We start from the raw sequence: 12992 nt of genomic DNA on the forward strand, positions 1-12992 counted from the left end.
AGGCACTGGTGATTTACCAGATGTTCGGCATATGGGCTTCGCATTTCCTCCGCACCCGCACCGCCAGCAATGGAAAGTAAAAGAAAAAGGATGGGCTAGGGATAGGAATAGCATAGGAGACAGATTTTCGATAGGTCGTTTGGGACACACTTTGTCTGGCTCCTCCCCATCGGCCTGTCCGGCATGGGTGATCCTGCTGGTAGCTAAGCTACAGACGGCATAGCCCTCTGAATCCAGAACGCGCAAACCTCCTCGCCCGCACGGACAGTGCTACGTTAAGGCGATGTTCCCTGATGGTTCAAATGGCTCTGACTATGCGACTTAACTTTCTGAGGTCATCAGTCGCCTAGAACTTAGAACTAATTAAAACTAACTAACCTAAGGACATTACACACATCCATGCCCGAGGCAGGATTCGAACCTGCGACCGTAGGGTGTTCCCCGAGGAGGAGTTAATATCTGAGTAACTAATAATACTAATAATACGCAATTGTAGAGTTGGGCAAATAATTAACATCCGTTCTGAACTGAGTGATGGTGTAGTAGTGAAAAGAAATATACATTTTGTATCTAAAATCTATTGCTCTCCGTAAAGGTCGAAGTATACTGTATGTGTGACTGTCACCGTAGATCCACGGGATTATTCTTCTCCTTGCAGCTGTTTGTGCAGAAACTCATAAAGAATGGGTCGAGGTTGAACTGACGCTCCTGTTAGAAAACAAATTATTAGTTTGAAGATATCCAACATGCGGAGCATTCAGAGGTTGTGCTGGTTGTTAACATAAATAGATATTACGAAGTGTTACATTTATAATCATTTCTGAAAGCTAGAGATGCCGACATTAAGTACATACCTTGCTAAGAAAAAGTGAAGCACCACAAGAAGAGGAGGAAACGTAATGAAACTTCTCGGGTTTGAGAGAGTATGTGATGTTATTTCAGTGATTACATAATCGAGTCAAATTCACAACGACGTTGACAGTATGAACGTACTTATCGGTATTACGTCGCACACCCTCTGGCCTGAATTCGTGCACCGATTCTGTTGGGAAGGTGTAATACTGCTTCATTTATATGTTGAATACTGGCACTGGGACGAATTTGATGGTTCTGGTCCCTCACTTGCTGTATTGGCGAAAAATCTGGGGGCTTGCTGGCCATGGGCGTATTTCAACTTCACGCAGACATTCCGTGGAATATCGTGATGGCTGGGTGTTGTGTGCTGTCCTTAGGTTAGTTAGGTTTAAGTAGTTCTAAGTTCTAGGGGACTTATGACCACAGCAGTTGAGTCCCATAGTGCTCAGAGCCATTTGAACCATTCCGTGGAATACGTGCCATGCATTTCCGATCAGTGTTCTGTTGAAAATTGTCACCACGAATCGTCACATGAGAGATAAACTTGAGGACGCAGTGTGAACGTTACGTTCCAATGTGCCGTCAGAGTTCACTCCATCACTCCCAGCCGTGCCTTGCAGCGATACCCGATGCCTCCTTATGGCATGACGCCAGAGATAACACCGCTGTGAATCTCCAAAGCATAGGAAGAATCGAATCTCTCCCCAGGTTGTCATCATACTCGCCGACGGCGGTTTTCTGGGTTAGCGATGCCATTCGTCAGCAGTCCCTGCTTCCCATTCACGGCGTCACTCCAAATGCAAACATTTGTTTTGTGGTGCTGACAGCACCATACGCATGGTGCGGTAGTTGCCTAGTCCGGCGCCGCGCGGTCTTAGGTGCCTCGTCACGGTTCGTGCTGCTCCTCCCCTCCCCCCGCCCCTTTCTGAGGTTCAAGTCCTCCCTCGGGCATGGGAGTGTGTGTGTTATCCTTAATGTAACTTAGTTTAAGTTAGATTAAGTAGTGTGTAAGCTTAGAGACCGATGAGCTTAGCAGTTTGGCCCCATAGAACTTACCACAATTTTCCAAATCCGGCTGCTAGTATCCGACCAGTGGTGCAATAGTCGTTCTTGGACGGCGGGCGCAGGTGTGCAGTAATTACTATGTGCTTGTTGCACGACATGGCTATGTTTCCTTGTGATGGCTAGACATGTTAGGCCGGATTTTTGACGAGGAATATGCCAGCCCACGCATTCCTATGCAGTACAACATTACCAGTCACTGTCACAACGAATGCCCCACAAATCTGGGTATTGTGGGATTTGACCATCCGGCTAAATGGATGTCACTCTCTGTCAGGTGCTGATAACGCAGTTCACACGAGTACGCACCAACTTCGTGTCTTAACAGTGATCACTCAGAATCAGACGCTGTTCATGCCCCCTGCATACTCTACGAGGCTTCACAGAAACACTAAACATGAACAACAGTAACGCATTCCGTTGGTCGCTCTATCCGTCACAGAAACACTCTAATTATTTATGTACCCATAGATGATGCGCACATGCACGAAGTTACGTGACACCTGACAATGCCCTCTGCATGTTTCTGTTTTTTGTCATGCACTGCATGTACTGTTTGGCTGTATTATCCAACTTATATCACTGCCCAGTTCATGTATGCGTAACCATTGATACTAACAATGTGCAGTTGTCGAATCTGAGAAGTAACTAACATCCCTATTTGAAGTGAATTATGATGTGGTCATGAAAGCAAAATACCCCTTGAAACCAAAACCTATTGTTCTCTGTAACAATCGACGTATACTCACCGTAGTAGCAAGCCATTCTTTTTCTTCTTTCAGCCCTTTGTGCAGCACCATCATAAAAACAGCAACGAGGGTGAACTGACGCTCCTTTTGGAAAAGGACTTATTAGCTTGAGAATATCCAGCATGTGGAATGATTAGTATGTTGGTCTTATTCTCAACGTAAATAGGTGTCACTAAATGCAACATTTATCCTGCTTTTTGAAGACTAGAGTTATCGGTATTGAGAATGTGTTGACTGGCTGTAACTTCCGAGTGGCACTACCGGTGTGAGTGCTAGAGACGGCTTTTAGGAAGACTCTTCACATCTCGGTGACTTTAAATACGCCAGCGACCAATCGTATTCCTATTCACAATAAAAATTTTAATGTTCTAGCTTTCATTAGATTACTACCATTCTGGATCGAAAGAAGCGTTCAAGTGGGTGGAAAAAGACTTACACTTGAACTACTTGACAGGTGACTTCGCTATGATATTTCTGGTGCATAATCCTGCGTATTATCTTCCCGGAAGGCAAAGTAACCGGGGCAGTACCGATCTTACTAACAGCTTCACTTTCCTTTCGCTCTGACTACACGAATGACACCGTTCGTGCTCCTCCGGAACACAACAGTATTCAGGATACTTCAAAACATGATTTTTGTTTTTTCAATAGATATCTACTCCAAGCGGCTGATAACTATTAGAACAACCAGATGACCTGCCATGTCGTCTTCAACCAGTCGCACCTGTGAGCCGCATATCAAGAAAAATATCTCCTCTTACAAAACGTTTCAGCATAATTATCTACAGTTTAACAGCGTCGTTTCCATTCTCGCGCCTTCAGCGTATTATAATGATAATTCAGACTTTGTTTACTTATGCCTTACGTAACTTCCCGACGCTGCAAGTCGTTTCGTTACTTTAAGCTCTTTGTCTTACATCAGCATTAAGTTTCAGGTCGCTCGCAGATCTCATACAAACATTCTATCGGCGTTTGGTCCAGTCTATCAACATTATCTCATATAATGCCAGAAGTACAGATATAAAAAGTTGTGCTAATAACAAAAATGTGTGTGATTTCGTAAGCGACCAAACTGCTGAGGTCATCGGTTCCTAGACTTACACCCTACTTAAACTAACTTATACTAAGAACAACACACACAACCATGCCCGAAGGAGGACACCAACCTCCGGCAGGAAGGGCCGCCCGGTTGTGCTAATAACATGGAGGTGGAGAACTACGGCTTGCGGAAGTCTGGGAAAACGAGCAAGCAAATCATGAAGTCAAGAAGACCTGTAGGCAACACAGCGCGACACGATGTGCCCTTCTCCTGTGGGTGAGAGAGTCGTAAAACTGTGGGAGGAGGGGTGGGTGGCAGCTAGGGACAATGATCAGTGGGCCGTGAAGCCAACCGTATCTACGTTATACATACATGATGCAGTCGCTATCATCCCCCTCGAACAGAGCAGTCCTAAAACTAATGGCTTCCTCCTTCGGTGAGATGACCCCTAAATCTGGGAAGATGCGCATTGTTGTATTTTCATAAGCAGGTAACATTAAATTTAAACGAAGAATTACCCTCTGTTTATGCTGAAGTCTGGACGAGCACGACAAACTCTTTTAAAATTTTATGCAAGGTTTGGATATAAGCCCAAGTTTTTGGCTTGAGATATTTGAGTGCTGCTGATTTGAGATATTTAAATCATTCAAAGGAACCACTGAATCTATTTTATTGACAGTTTTGGAACTGACTATGAATATAATTTTAGTAATGGTGCGAGTGTGTGTCTCTGTGTGTGTGTGTGTGTGTGTGTGTGTGTGTGTGCGCGCGCGTGTGTGTGTGTGTGGTTAAGGTTTGCAGGAATTTTGTTGTTTGGCTGTTTCACCACCTTTAACCACAATCGCCTTATGAACGCCCTTTCTTTAATGTTCCCAAACCAACATAGAGGGTAAAAGTCATTTAAACGGACAAACTCCTGCGAGGTTGCATGGAACACAAAATGACCATTTATCCCTAATGTTATATTTTTTGTAAGGATTTTTAAACCGGCAAAGAAAGTTTTCTCGGGATGAAAACTAATAAAACCAACAAAACCCGAGATGTTGCATGGGACACTGAAAACAGTGTGTTTTTCTGTGAAGCATCATTTGACGAGGAAATCAAATCTTACTTACAGTAGGTAAAAAGTAACACAAAAAATATTTAATTCTTTATTACCAAGAGACAGCCACATTAACACAACACAATCACTTCAATTATAGTGGAGGTTCAAATATGCCTCCATTGAATTGTAAACAAAGGTTACACCGACGGGTCATTTTCTGCTTAACACGGCCAAACACGGCTGGAATGTCCTTAATTTTTCCTGTTGCTGCCACTATTCGGGCAGCCAGATCCTTTTCTGATTCAACAGGGTTTATGTAATGGTGGTTGCGTATCTCTCCTCCCACAGAAAAGTTCAGAGGGGTCGAATCGGGGGATCGGTTGGGCCGTATTACTGAACCATCTCTGCCAATCTACTTTTCTGGAACCTGTCTATTCGAGAATTGACGCACTGTACGGGCAGTTGCGCGAGTGCTGAGGGAAGGAGCTTGTTCCACATGCTACAAGAAATCTTCCACAAATTGCAGAGTTCGTATTGTGCGACTTCGTTCCTACCAGGAAAATCCTCTAAATGATCTGGTCTCACACAGACGTTGATACACAACAGTATTAGTCGAATGATGCGGGGTTACGGCGATTGTGATATTGTTGTTGATAAGTGGTTCGCTATGTAGTGAGGACCAACCACATCAGTGTAACTTTAAATGCGAACATTGTTATGTTAGGCTTTACCGTGACTGTTACTGACATTAAATGAAACAACAAGTTTACTGTTACCAGTCACCGTTTTATTTTATTTTTTCCACGACGCGTTTCGAAGGTTTAAACCTCCATCATCGGGTGGATTTACATTAGTTAGTATTACATATGTGTGTATGTTGTGTTACGATTTTGGAGGAACTTGTGGCACTGCCTAGTGGGGAAACAAGACACTATTTCAGAATATGGTTTTGGATAACTTTTGACAAAAAATAAACTGATATCTAATGGTAAACTTTAATAAGTAAACTAGAGTACCTCCAGTGGTCACAGGTTCCTTTTTCTGTCGTAACACTTCACATGTATACTGCCACATTAGTAAACAAATATGACGTCTGGTATCAGCTGGGTGCAAGGTTCGTACAGCAGAAGAGAAGACATAATCGCGAAGTGCAAAGAATATAGATCGTAACAACATTATTACAGAATAATCGTTTAAACAATTTGGGGGTGTTTGTTTTGAGGTGTCGAATATATGTGTGTGTACTTCAGGTGGTATATAAATCCAAATTGAAAGGTTAAAACAGCTAAACATTCGTACTCGTTTATGCAATCAGATGAAATGTTAAAATGGCTTAAACTTCATACTTGCTAATAACAATTAGGTGAAATGTTACAGGCTTGAATTACAATGATCATATTGGCTACAGCAGTAAAATCATAAATAGATGACACTCTTTGAAGAGTGGTACATCAACTACTGGCACAAATGTATATCTATCTGCATATTTTATAACATTAACCAGTGTATTACCCCAACCTTTAGGCAGCTAATATATGCAACATGTAATCTTAAGACTCCTTGCCATGTAAATGTTTGCTCTCATATAATCACTCCTTCCTCTCTCTCTCTCTCTCTCTCTCTCTCTCTCTCTCCCCCTCTCTCTCCCTCTCTCTCTCTCTCTCTCTCTCTCTCTCTTCAAAGAGTGTCATCTATTTATGATTTTACTGCTGTAGCCAATATGATCATTGTAATTCAAGCCTGTAACATTTCACCTAATTCTTATTAGCAAGTATGAAGTTTAAGCCATTTTAACATTTCACCTGATTGCATAAACGAGTACGAATGTTTAGCTGTTCTAACCTTTCAATTTGGATTTATATACCACCTGAAGTACACACACATATATTCGACACCTCAAAACAAACACCCCCAAATTGTTTAAACGATTATTCTGTAATAATGTTGTTACGATCTATATTCTTTGCACTTCACGATTATGTCTTCTCTTCTGCTGTACGAACCTTGCACCCAGCTGATACCAGACGCCATATTTGTTTATTAATGTGGCAGTATACATGTGAAGTGTTACGACAGAAAAAGGAACCTGTGACCACTGGAGGTACTCTAGTTTACTTATTAAAGTTTACCATTAGATATCAGTTTATTTTTGGTCAAAAGTTATCCAAAACCATATTCTGAAATAGTGTCTTGTTTCCCCACTAGGCAGTGCCACAAGTTCCTCCAAAATCGTAACACAACATACACACATATGTAATACTAACTAATGTAAATCCACCCGATGATGGAGGTTTAAACCTTCGAAACGCGTCGTGGATAAAATAAAATAAAACGGTGACTGGTAACAGTAAACTTGTTGTCACATCAGTGTAATCATTTCAAGTGCATCGCTCCATTAGTAAACAAGACGTACAACAAAATGTAAATGTGATACAGCTGTTACAACCGAAGAGCTAAGCGTACCCTCTACCGGTACAACAGGAACCGTTATAAGAACAAAGCAGTCATGCAGCTGAAGCGCGAATACGCCCTGTGCTGGATTAAATAATACTCACAGGAAATTATGACAGTAGAGAAAAATATTTGTTTTTGTGTGCCGTGCAATCTTTCAGAGTTCATCAGTTTAAATAATTTTTCACCCAGTATATTCATCGTAATTATCACTCGAGGGAAGATGCCTATCGAAGATAGGTTATTTATAATGACGTCCCACAAAGCAAGTTAACTGCGAACAACATACGCATTTACAGTAAATTGTGAAAGAATGTAATACCTAGTGGCAATGATGCGTAGAGTCAGGTAGCTCTCAACCCACACTGCTTTGCATATTCTGTCATCAATAACGCAACATGATGTGGCTCACCTCTAAACTTTCTCCAACAGATAAGAAGTGGTTCTTCACTCGCAGATATCCCTCTTTCTCTTCTCCCGCCAACCGGTAGAAGAACCTCTTTACGCTACGTAACATTACTGCAACGAAAATAGGCAGCACGTAAGCAGTCGATCGGACCGTCTCCGTGAGTACATCTTACAACAGTATCTCACAATTAGATCGTAAGAGAAACCTTGGACCCATGTCTGTATCCTTAGCTTTTGTAGTAATTATAACTGTCAGTGTTACAAAGAAACCTTTGAAATCCATATCGATGCAACATCGATGTTTTCTACACAAATTCAATACACGCCGAGGCCCCAGTTTCAAAATGCTTGCGAAGACCAATGATGGCTATCAAGTTGGTTCAACACTTCTTGTTTTGAAAGGTACTTAAGAGTGAATTGTAGAGACTCATGTTGATGTAGATCTAGTTGCGTATTACATAAAACTGCGATCAATGGTTCCACTGATCGTTTCCAAGCTTTTCGCTGGGAAAGTAACAGACGACACTGTGTGAAACACTGGTGAGTATCGTCCGCGGGCCATGGGTTTCTTTGCAGCAACTGAAACACAAGGCAGGTGCAGAGATGATACTAGTGCTCTTCATTACCGCCTTATTTCATTTGAATTAATAAAACTGAAAAATAATAATATTGTTGACGGTATTGCGTGAACAATAAAATAATTAATTGATGATTCATTCACGTCACAAACCACACCTTCTGGAAACGCCGTATGGCTAGGACTTCCCGTCGGGTAAACCGTTTGCCTAGTGCAAGTGTGTCGAGTTGACGCCACTTCGGCGACTTGCGTGTCCATGGGGATGAAATGGTGATACGGACAACACAACACCCAGCCCCTGAGCGGAGAAAATCTCCGACCCAGCTGGGAATCGAACCCAGGCCGTTAGGTATGATATTCCGTCACGCTGATCACTTTTTTTTATTGTTCTCATTTTGTTCGATTTTGTTTGTTTGCATTTGTTCTGTGCGGATGTTCCAGGACACCCGTTCAAGTTCAGTGTTGAGCCGTTGACTCAGTTTTTTGTTACAGAGGGCAGCTAACGCTCTGATCGAACACGCTGAGCTACCGTGGCGGCGACCACTCAGCTACCAGGGGCGGTAATACACCTGGTGTCTCTTTGCGGCATAGTATACACAGGCGTTAGACTGGATTACTGAGCGAAACCCAAATTCACCGACTGAACAGATATCACCACTCAACTATAAAGTGTTGTGCGGATGTTGTAGTGAAGCTGCCCGATATTCAGAAACTCACCTTGGTCTGTTGAACTCCTGGTTCAAAGAAGACCAGTAAATCCTTTTTGGAATCAGATACACCAATTCTTAACATTTTACTTGAATAAGCTTCTCTGTTTCTGACTAGTCTAGAAATCATTATTGTAGTTCTTTTTTTTGTAATTTCTAACCTGCGTATCAAAATAATACGAGTTCTTTGTAGTCAGAAAAGATATGTTGGAAATTGTTGTATTTATTCTCCTCAGTATACTTTTGTTTTTAGAACAATTATTTGAAAACATACTACTGGAGTGAAAATAATTAAACAAAATCAGTAATACACTGCACTAGTTTCAGATATACACAATGTTTAGTTATTCCAGATCGATCTTTGGCCAGATACAGTATTACAGTGTGAACTGATGAGCAACGGTCGCTGAATAAGGCGATGTGGTACACCAATGAGCTGTGCTAAATCCAATATCTCTCCACTGTGTCCGACGCAACCACGATTTTTACTGTGAGCCGTCCTCCACAGTTAGTGTATTCTCGCCAGTTTGCACACAGTCCATTCTTTCTCAAGTCATCCACTACGTAAATACAGCCCTAAATCTGTATACACCCTTCAGCGTCACGTGAGCTGAACAACTACAAGTACTACGTAATAAAATATTTTATATTGAAATATTTTCAGTTACATCAAAATAAAGAATACACCCGAATAACAATTAAACACCCTAGGAACTTAGCAGCTAACGATGCTCCCAGACATTAATCCGTTTTGCTTAAGCAATAAGAGGATAAGAAGCTTTTGATATGACACCAGCTCGACTCGACATAATTCTTGGCAACTGGCACCAGTTTATAAAGAATCATAGTCTTCACAGGCGGCAGAAAATTGCAGCAGCGCGATCCTACGATGACCATAGACCGTACGCATGTGTAATCTACAAGCGAAAGAAATCGGTGACAGCGTTGTCGTTGTGAAAGTAAGCAATGAATTTGAGAACACACGTTGCATTTTGTTTTGAAGAGAAACGTCCGTTCGCTTCCTAAGCCAGTCAGTGAGACTCCAGCTCTCGGCTGATCTACATCTACAGAGCGGCAAGTTAAGAATATCTTTTTCTCGTTGTAGGTTTCTAAAATTTCATGCATGTTTCCGTTTGAGGTGTAAGCTCGCGTTTTGGAAGTTACCTCTTATTAGCTTTTCTCTTCTTCCACAAGATAACCACAGCATTTATGAAAAGACTGTGTATCATCTGTTTGATATTGTTAAATTGTTTTTATAATGCCATTCGGCCCGAAGATGAGGTATTCCCTCGAAAAATGTCGCACAATAAATAAATAAATAATGTAACTCTTTTTGAATTGGCGCCTGAAAAATTGTCGGTTCCTATTACTTCCACGGCGTTTGGAGTGCAGATGGAAAGCAGATTGTATGGAGTACCTGGCTGCATGGAAAACAAAATAAATAGCCGGTCCCAAGCCCGGTTGAGAAAGGAGGAGGAGGAGGAGTAACACCTCGTTAAAAAAAAAAAAAAAAAAAAAAAAAAAACCCTTGGTTCACCTGGCCCGGGTGATAGTACCTCGTGAGGGCCCCTTGCAATAGATACGGTGAAGACCTCAACGGCAGCGAAGGCGGAGAAGATGGACTTCGGTACGGCGGAGCTGGCGGAAGAGGCAGCTTCTTGTCCAAGGCCAAAATGGACAGAGGGCACGATGGTTCCACATGACATCGGAAGTTCACTGAGGCTTTTTGCAGATGATGCTGTGGTGTATCGAGAAGTTGTAACAATGGAAAATTGTACTCAAATGCAGGAGGATCTGCAGCGAATTGACGCATGGTGCAGGGAATCGCAATTGAATCTCAATGTAGACAAGTGTAATGTGCTGCGAATACACAGAAAGATAGATCCTTTATCATTTAGCTACAAAATAGCAGGTCAGCAACTGGAAGCAGTTAATACCATAAACTATCTGGGAGTACGCATTAGGAGTGATTTAAAATGGAATGATCATATAATGTTGATCGTCGGTAAAGCAGATGCCAGACTGAGATTCATTGGAAGAATCCTAAGGAAATGCAATCCGAAAACAAAGGAAGTAGGTTACAGTACGCTTGTTCGCCCACTGCTTGAATACTGCTCAGCAGTGTGGGATCCGTACCAGATAGGGTTGATAGAAGATATAGAGAAGATCCAACGGAGAGCAGCGCGCTTCGTTACAGGATTATTTAGTAATCGCGAAAGCGTTACGGAGATGATAGATAAACTCCAGTGGAAGACTCTGCAGGAGAGATGCTCAGTAGCTCGGTACGGGCTTTTGTTAAAGTTTCGAGAACATACCTTCACCGAAGAGTCAAGCAGTATATTGCTCCCTCCTACGTATATCTCGCGAAGAGACCATGAGGATAAAATCGGAGAGATTAGAGCCCACACAGAGGCATACCGACAATCCTTCTTTCCACGAACAATACGAGACTGGAATAGAAGGGAGAACCGATAGAGGTGCTCAAGGTACCCTCCGCCACACACCGTCAGGTGGCTTGCGGAGTATGGATGTAGATGTAGATGTTAGTGGCGGCACCGCGACAGCGTCTGTTCCACATGTTAGTGGCGACTGAATAAATAATATTCCAGGCTAACAACCTGGTCTTACTTTGGGGATTCAGGGATGACCTTGGATTCCCTACTCTTTACAATTTACAGCTTCAAGTCGCAATATGGAAAGTTCACACAATGGATGCTCTACCCCAGACGGTAACTCTGATGAGGAATCCACCATTACATCATGTAAGGCAATGGGACCTAGGATTCTGGGGAGTCCCAACATTTGCGGTGAAGAAAAGATGAAATATATAGAAAAGCCTTCCAAGTTTCAGTTCAAGAAGAAGTACTACTTTGGAAAGTAAATAAATTCTGGGATCTTTTAAAATCTGAAATTTCTATCATGCCTAAAAAGAACGTTAAAATACTTCTTGGTGACTTCAATGCACAAGTTGGGAGGGAAAAAAAATTTAGAACTATTGTAGGTGAATATCCAGCTGACTCAAGAACAAACAGAAATCGTGAAAGACTGATCAACATGTGTAAAATGTTCCAGTTAAAACTCATGTACACACATTTCCGCAAGCTGCCAAGAAAAGCCAAAACCTGGAGACATCCAAATCCAACCTAGGCGAATTTCAACTGGATCACGTAGCCATATCTAAAAGGTACATTACGGAAATTATGCATGTTAAAATAACCAGAAATGGGGAATTCTATTCAGATCATTATCTTTCTAAGATTAAAATAAAATTTCTCCCATCTAAACCAAAAAAGGCGACCAAGAAAGTTATCAAATATAACACCACTACAGCTAATATTACAAAAGAAAATATAGAAAAATTTAGAGAAGAAATTGAGACAAGTAAAGAAGGTGATCGGGGTGAACTCCAGATGAAAATAACTCAAGCAGCAGAGAAAACTTCAGGATTAGCCAAGAATAAAAAAAAAGACATGTTGGAATTAGGAGTGTGAAGAAGCACTAATACAAAGAGCTCAAAAATGGAGAAAATGGAGATGTTCGAAAAAAGTGGAAGACCTTGAACAATTCAGACAACATTCAGAAAAGAAACATCAAAAATAATCCGGAAAATCAAAAGGAACTTTGAAAAATGTCAGCTTACTGAAATAAAAGAAAATTTCACCAAAAATAATACTAGAAATTTTTACCAAACCTTTAAACACATACTTAAAGGATATCAGGCACCAAGTATTTGTTTCAAAGATGAAAATGGCAAAATAGGATTAAAATAATAAAGAAAATTGTGAAATTTTGGCAATTTTTTTTGAAAAGTTAAACTGTCCAGATCCAACAGATAAATTAGAATTTATGTAAGACGTCGTGGTCTCCTGACCTTCAATGCTTACATATTCCGCCCTCACAATCATATTCCGCACATCAAGACGATTCATTCGAACCCAAACTCGATAAGATAAAGTCATTGTTGTATGAATTCATGTAAGCGATATGCAAATAACAAGTGCACAACATTCCAGACACGACGGTCACAGGAGCTTTTAGTTCGAGAAAGGCAGACCACACACCGGGAGGCCGGTCCCTTCAGATGACAAGTCAACCTCAG

This window comes from Schistocerca cancellata, chromosome 5 (assembly GCF_023864275.1).
Source record: "Schistocerca cancellata isolate TAMUIC-IGC-003103 chromosome 5, iqSchCanc2.1, whole genome shotgun sequence".
Lineage (NCBI taxonomy): Eukaryota > Metazoa > Arthropoda > Insecta > Orthoptera > Acrididae > Schistocerca > Schistocerca cancellata.